Below are 8,485 nucleotides of genomic sequence, written 5' to 3'. Positions count from 1 at the left end.
ATAAGGCGGGTGAGAGGGGACACTAGGCACGCAAAACAACGAAATCAGTCTAGCAGAATTTAAATAATTGAATCATAACTGGGTGTTTGAGAGACAATTTCCTTCATCATCTAAAATGGAGAAATCTATTAATTCTTTTTTTCAGGCTAGCACAGAGACGAAGGACACCACAGCGATGGGGAACTTGCAAGTTGTGAAGGCTTTGCTTCTGCTTCTGATCAATCAGCCTTTCATAAGAACGAAGGAGATGATGTACAAGTAAAGGAATGTCATTACGATGCTCACCAACGCAGAGTTCCCAGAGGCAAGGTTAAGGATACTTTAAACTAAGGTGGGTGCTGCCGCAGGACAGACTCAGCAGGGGTTTGATGTCACAGAAGGAGTGGTGCTGCAGAAATACAGCCATGAGGTCATGAGTGAGTGTATCAGGGCATGAACAATGCCAAAGAAGCAAATAGCCCCTTCCAGTAGTAAGTAGATCAATGAGCTCTTAACAGGCATAAAATGCAAAGGGCTGCAAATGGCCAGGTATTGATTATGGGCCATGGCAGCTAACCATATGGCCTCTGTGCTACCCAGGAAGTAGAAGAACCTTGGAGATGGACCAAGCAGCCAATGTAGGAGGTGCCTTGCTGTCTGGAAATTAAACTAGACCATATCTTGGGTACAGTGGCTGGTATGCTCTGATGCAATCCTCAGTATACTTCAGAGATTTGAGACTGAAACGACATGAGAAGAAATATGACTAACTCATATTCAGACATCTACACTGTAGTCACAGATCCCACTGCTCCAGGAACTATTGGGCAAGGTTCCCATTCCCTTGGGAATGGCATTAGTTGGCATTAGTTTCTCTGTGCAGTGGGAAAGGAGATTGCTTTTTAATTCAAGTCCTTTGAAAGCACATTTTCCTGCCAATGAGTTTCTTCGTGGCAGATTTTATCTCATTGTTCTTGAGGGTATGAATGGGAGAGGGAGGGTCAGAGCAAATGTTATGACTATGTATGTGTAGGAGTAAGTGTGGAGCTGGAAGGAAGCAGTGGTGCTACTGAGGAGGTTCAGACTGATCTAGTTCCTGTTTCAAGGTAGTCTCAATGAGGCTTTGATATTGTAAAAGTCATGCATGTGGCTGCAGCCAAAAGGTCATTACTGTGAGCTTCCGGACATACAGGAAGCCAGTGGCCCAAGGGGCTAGCTGCCAGCCATGGAAAGCCATATGGGCTGCTTACTAAGATACAGAGCAAAAAAGTACAAATGGACATATACTGGTTGAAGTACTTCCTAGGAAGTGAAAGAGGTCAAGTTGAACCAGGCAGACAGTATGAAAGAATTTCTGATACTTTGGGAGGAAGCCACAAAGCATCTCAGACACAGTAACTGTAGAGCAGAATATATCCTGGTAGGAAAAGCTGCAGAGGAAAAAGTACCCAGGCATGCGAAGCTGGGGTTTGTATATCCTGACAACCATGACGACTGCATTGCCCGGCAGACTGGAAAGGTATAGTGGCAGGAAGACTGTGAAGAAGACATGTAGCTGTCAGTGAAGACTAGTCAAGATGTGAAAGATGAACTTGTTCACCTCTGGTTTTCTGTCATCCTGGAAGAGTAGAAAGAAATTTCAGGCTTGAATTTTACTTATTCCTGTTGCAATCAATTTTCACTGAAATGGATCTTATCCTCCCTTTTAGAATAAGGCAGATTATGCCCTTATCTACTATGATTTGTTCCTAACTAACAGTAAAGGGAGCTTACACATTTTGGTCAAATAAATTGTATTCAATGAGTCACATGGTTTTTCACTTCTTTTTGAAGATATTTCTGAGATGGAGGAAAAGGAAAAGAGAGAAACAAGAAAACTTCTGATTTGTTTTAAATGTTTTCAATACAGGAACAATACACAATAAAGCTAGGGATGTAACTATTGTTACCTTGACACAGTAAAAATATACTTCTCATCAAACAACAAACACTCCAGTCAAAATGTGCATGAGAGTCATACACTAAACTAAGACAAGGTGTTTTATTCCCAAAACAGTCAAAATATGTCCACAGGCAAGCATTATTCATAACTAATAAAGAACAGTAGATACTGTTCAGGAACAGGAGAAACACTCTGAAAGTGTTGTCCCACAGGATCATAGAACCATAAAATCAGGTAGGTTGGGAAAGGACTTGTAGAGCCCATGTAGTCAAACCCCTAAACAGCCTCTGATTCAAAGCAGGATCAATTCCATAGTTCAGACTGGTCAGAGCCTTGTTTTGTAGTTTTCAATATTTCCAGAGAAGATTTCAAAACCTCTTCAAGCAACCTGTTCCAGATCTCTTAAATTAATCTTAAATTAATTTTTATTAAATTAAAAACATCTTTAACTAGGTTTATTGCATCCTAGAAGAAATGTCTAAGAACACAGCAAACAGGGCAAGCCCCTTACTCTGTGTATGTGATCCTATGCAAAGTCCAGAGTTCTGTCTCCCTCTCTTCAGCTGGGTGGCTGGAATACAAAGGTACTCCAAAATGCTGCTTAGGAGGAGGAAATACCGCACTGAGACAAAGCATCACTTTGTTTCATGGAACATTTTGTTTATGTAATTGACTCCAAGATATGATTCCTGGTCCCTAGAGAATTTGTTACACCGTGGCTCACATTCACATTGTTCATGGCTGGCCACTTAAAACAAACTGGATACATGGACACTGCACCATTATTTGAGGGACCATTATACCTTGTACCTGCTTCCCTGCAGAATTCACCAGTGTTCTGCATAATACACATAAAACACTTTTTTTCTGCATCACTAGCAACCCTCCACATTTCTGATTTCATCTTGTAATGTTAAGTGACAACATTGTACAGAAAAATGTATAGGATAAAGCCACATGAAAATAAAAAGTCTCCAGGATATGGAGATCTGCAGGAGGATTCAGTGTGTGAAACCTAGAACAAACCTAATTAGCAGCTCCTGCTAATCTAAGCACAGGTTTCATCTGGCTTTCCTCCAGAAAGATCCCAATAGCAAAACGGTCGTAATGAAGTAAGGACAACAGGGGAATAAGAGCATGAAGTGAAAAAACAAGCTTCAGAATTGCACAAAATTTACTTTCTGAATTGCAGAACCAGTGCCTATAGGACATGTTTCTTTTCTATAGCTTCATATGTTAAATTGCATTTGTTTGAAATACATATCTTAGAGGTGGCTATACTAACTGTGAAACCTGAATTTTCCTTAACATTCTGCCCAAAGCTGTTTTCACAACTTTTTCTCCTCAGGCTGTACTGTAGATAATTGGATTTAACATGGGGGTTGAAATGCTGCACTGGAAGGATAATATGTGATCTAGAATGAGGGATGAGGCTGAGCTGGGTTTTGTGTACTGGAACAGAGCAGTTGTGTACAGCAAAGCCACTATGATGAGATGGGAACTGCAAGTGGAGAAAGCTTTGTGCCTCCCCTTTGCAGACTGTATCTTCAAGACAGACGAGATGATATAGATGTAGGAGATGAGTGTGAGCAGGAAGGAGCTTGACCCAAAGATCACAGCAGAAGATGGAAGAACCAGTTTGTTGAGGAAGGTCCCACTGCAAGCAGCAGTTGAGGGAGGGGGAAGCTCACAGCCAAAATGCTTGATTTCCGTGTACTTGCAGAACTGCATGTTTAACGTAGGCACTGTGTTTATAATGGAGTGTAAGATCCCCATTGCCCATGTGCCCCCCTACCAGCTGGCTACAGAAGACTTTGCTCATAGCCTGTTGTCAGTGCAGCGGCTTGCAGATAGCAACACATCAGTCGTATGCCATTGCTGAGAGCATGAAAATTTCACTACTGGCTGAGAGAAGGATGAAGGACATCTGGGTAATACAGCCACAGAAATCAATGATTTTCTGCTTCACTAGAAAATTCACCAGCATCTTAGGAACAATGGTGGTGGCATAACAGATGTCAATGATGGCTAAGTGAAAGAGAAAGAAGTGCATAGGGGAGTGAAGGTGGGAATCAGTACTTATCACAACCACGATCACCATATTTCCAAACAGAGTAACGAAGTAAATAACTAAAAACCCAAGGAACAGGAACCTTTGAAGGTGCGGATCACTTGTAAGTCCCAAGAGAACAAACTCACTTGCAGTTCTTTGGTTTTCCATTCACACTAGGTGACTTGTAAGCTATACAAATTGTTTTGATGGTGAACATTAACAGCTGATGAATAGAAAACTAACGTTAGATTAAATTGATTCCACACATGTCGGCGCTCAGTGATAGGTTTCCCGGATTGTTCAGATCATTCACCCCCAGTCGAGTGCCGTTTTTATGCATTTTAGATCTACACATTCGGGCAATGTGCCCAGGCTTTCCACATCAGAGGCATACTATGTTAGAATCCCTATTTCCTTCCAGGCGTAAATCTCTGGCATTATTATTTCGAAATATTTCGACACCTATCACGAAAGTGACCTCGCTGCCCACACAAAAAGCAAACCCCCAGACGCTGCCTAGGATTTTTCTGTGCTTGCAAAAGCGGCTTTAGGGCAGCAGCGAAAGCAGAAGCCTGAGCTTTTGCATGAACAGCTGCCTTATGTTGTTCTACTAATAGATCAGCACAGCTACATGCTTCTATCATTTCAAGAAGTCCTGCCATGCGAGGTAATGTAGCAAGTATTCATTTATATACCATATTAGCATTCTGAACAGCTAAATTCTTCCCCACTGCCGCCTTTGCTTCTGGTGATAAATTAAGAGATTTTTCTATTGCTAGTCGCAACCTATCCAAAAATTCTGTAAAGGGTTCTGAAGAGCCCTGAATTATTTTTACGTAAGAAGGGACCGCAGCTCCCATTTGCGGTACAGCCTTCAGTGCAGCAAGTGCCAACTGCTGAGATTGCTGCAAAATGCAACGGTGTAGTCGCGTCTGCACTTGAGGGGTAGCGTGTTGCCCTTGCCCGAGCAACATATCAACCGTAGCTGTACGCAACGGATCGCCATCAGCTAAGTCTATATTACTCATTGCAGCAACCTCAACACGTCGCTTCCAATCATCTTTAAATATCAGCTTTTGCGTAGGACTTAAAATCAATGCAGTTATACTTTCCACATCATAAGGTATCAAAACATTTTGTGCAAACAAAACATCAATCAGATTTTGAACATAAGGATTTTGCATGCCATGCTCCATCACTGCTTTTTTGTACCTCTCTTAACAATCGCCAATCAAACAGAACCCATTCAAGCGTTCTATGCCCCTGAGGGTCATGCCCGGCCTGAACAGGGTATGCGGTCAACTCAGTAGTCATAGCTTTAAGGGGTCCTAAAAATTCCCCTTCAACAATAGCATCCTGTATAACCCCCTGCCAACGTTGCCCAGGATCAATAACAGCAAATGTCCGCGCTTTATCATCCCCTTTTTCCGTTAACACTGCCTGTTTATAGTTGAGGAATAAGTCCTTCAATGTCTGTTTTTGCTGCTGCAACGCATCCTTAAAATCTTGCAAGCCTTGTGCTAAATATTGGAGTTCCTTCTGTTGACTCTTACTTTCCAGCTGCAATTGCCTCAACATCTCAGCATCTTCATCGGCTAACTGGGGAGGCGAAGGGACATCTTCCGGCTTTACGGAAGGCATACCAACATCCTTTTGTTCAATAGCATCATCCCCTTCAAACAAGGGAGCAGACGGGAGGGTTCCACCGAAAAAATCTTTAGCCGACGCATCGATAGGAAAGGCTGATGGCATCGGAGGGGCTGGAAGTACGGCTCCTGCAGCTTCCTCACCCACTGTTCCTTTCATGGCTGCTTCAGCAGCATGCATAACACGGGTCTCAGTTCTAGTATCACGCAGCAAATTAAAAACTACCCGCCAAGTTTGGCTCAACGATGCCGCTTCCTTATTACCTACTTTCACTGATTCCCACAGTTCTTGTTCTAAAATCTTCCACTTCTCCTCGTTAAAAGCATCTTCAGGAGTAATGAAAACTTGCCGTCTCTGCCCCCATGCAAGGAGGTCAGCAACATCCTTTTCTTTTATAGTAACATCGTGCTTAGCTGCTAAAGTCATTATAATAGCGAGCACAGCTTGCGCTTCTACCGATATGGCAGATCCCATATCGTAATAGCAAACCGCTCACTATATTCACTTACATTCAGTTGCACAACGTCGCTTCTTCTCAGCGCCAGGGACTCTCCAGATCCCTCGAGCGGTGCCTTCTTCGCCTTTCCGTTAAGTCACTCGGGGTCACCAAATGTCGCGAAGAAAATGAGACATCACCACAAATTCAATGTGAATGCTAGAGAATGTCCGACTTTATTGTGCAAACGGTCATACTTATAAGCTGCAATCAAGCTGCAATGTCTGTGTAAAATCATGTGAGAGCATATAACAGCATAGTTGGCAAGTACCCAGGGAGAGTACAACGAGAGCTCATTAAAAAGTTCACTAAAACAAATCAGAAGCCGCTTATCCTTCCAGAACTCCTCCATGTCCTGTCTCACATCTGGTTTTGGTTTTGCAAGAAGGTCATCAGAAATTCTCATCCTTGTACATTTCCATCACATCTGTCTTTATACCACAATTCTTCTGTTTCACTTCAGACAAGCAAATCCCACACACACATATCTTTAAATTTTAGCAAAAGTTCCTGAAAGTTTTTTTTTAACTTCAATTTTAAGTTGAAGGGCTTTTTTATCTTCAATTTCAAGGGCTTTAATTTGGTATTTTGTACAAAAGATAAGCGAAATCAGTCTATTAAATTGAAAGAAAATATCCAGAGCATCTTCAACAAACAAAAGCCTCACAAAAATTAAAATAATCCATGTTTTTCATTAACCTATATTTCACTAGTATCAGTAGCATTTGTGTGCTGTTGAGATGCTCTAGGCCACAAGCAAGGCTGTGCATCTTCATTCAACCTCAACAGACCTGAATGGAAAAAGTTTGGTTAAGGTACAGGGCCAAAGCTGGCTTACACCAGCTTTTTTCTGTACACATTCACAGGCATGATTCTATGCCGCCCAAAAATCCTTAGTAACTCATGATGTGTGCAAAACATGCATCCGGTGAATTATTTGGCTTGGAAATTACGTACTCACCAACGAAAAATGTTCCTTCTTTTCTTAAGGTGTCATTATCTATCTGAAATTCTTGTATGCTGTCCCCAGAAATATGTACTAAAATATACTGAATGAGTGAGTGAGTAGAAAATACATAATGAAGTAGTAACAAACTAATGTGCATACACATATATTCACAAACCCATAGAGAAGAGCAAAATAACAGTGGACTGACCTACCTCTAACATAAAAATCAGGAACAAGTTAAAACTGATAGATAGATAGATAGATAGATATGCAGACAGATAACAAGGGATTCGTGGTATTCAAGTTAAAACCATACAGATCTTTCTTCTTGATTATCTCTTCTATTAATAGAATTATTAGACAGAAAGCTATCAGACAATTTTCCCAAAGGTACAGCACTAAAAATTCTTAAGGTTCTCTCTCCCTTCGCTAACCTGCATCTCCATTCTTCTTCATATTCCCTTTCAGTTTCTTCATCTTTAAGTCAAATATCATATGTAAAAAACATGCAGTAGGGTTTACCCGGGAGGGAAAAAAACAGTGCTGCTCTTTGTTGCTGATGATCAACTGGAGAAAAGTCAATTAGATAGTTCCTCCCCTGCTGCTCATCTCTTTTCATATTCCTAACTCTAAACTATTATTTTTAATTTTGGAGCCTAAATATTCTTTGACTACCGCTGGGATGTGTGTCTTGTGTATGAAAGAGTGAATGTTTTGGGCCAGGAAATAGTGAGCATTTTCCAGGAGACAGAATAACAGTTTATTTTTTAGTTTCTTACATACTCCCTCCCCTCTCCTTTCGTCCTCTCCTCTTCTCTTCCTTCCCCTCTCCTATACTGTCCTGTCCTTCCTGTCTGATCTGGTTTTCCCAGAACCCTTGCTGCCCTCTGCAGCCTGTTCCATATCCGGGCTATACCACTAGGACTTCATAAAGTCTGTTCAGGCCTAGTAGGTTGGGGAGGGCAGGTCCACGACTGAATGGGCCTATGACTTTTCCATCACTCTGTGGTGAGAGGTACATCTGGGTTTCTTATGTAGGGCAAACCAAGATCCAGGGGCAAGAGGGGGAGATGTGGTATTGGGGGAGTGTTCTTCCATTAACTGCCATGAGGGCCTCCGCACAAATCTTAATTTCTGCTGGCATTCCTGGCCCTCAAGATGCCCCCTGATATTTGGGGATTTGTGTTGCCCTGTGTTGACAGGGAACAGTTCTATTCTAATTTTATCCATCTCATTCTTAGCTAACTGAAAAAAGTGCCTTCTGCAAATGATAATTTGTCTGCATTTCTCTGCAAATAGGTAGCCTGAGAAACTGCTGAAGCTTTAGACTTAAAATTAAGGTGAAATTGATCCCAGCTTGCATGTGGAATGGTTAACATACCTTGTAATCCAATGTTATTCTATGCCTGCCTTTAAAAT

General features: G+C 41.7%; 1 pseudogene; it reads right to left on the bottom strand.

The window, feature by feature from the left end:
* Positions 1-3,265: 3,265 nt before the first annotated feature.
* LOC134154815 (olfactory receptor 5V1-like) lies at positions 3,266-6,095 on the bottom strand (annotated as a pseudogene).
* Between the last annotated feature and the right edge of the window lie 2,390 nt (positions 6,096-8,485).

This window comes from Rhea pennata, unplaced genomic scaffold (genome assembly GCF_028389875.1).
Source record: "Rhea pennata isolate bPtePen1 unplaced genomic scaffold, bPtePen1.pri scaffold_45, whole genome shotgun sequence".
Lineage (NCBI taxonomy): Eukaryota > Metazoa > Chordata > Aves > Rheiformes > Rheidae > Rhea > Rhea pennata.
The sequence above is the reverse complement of the archived record's forward strand: the minus strand, read 5'-3'. Positions and strand labels throughout refer to the sequence as shown.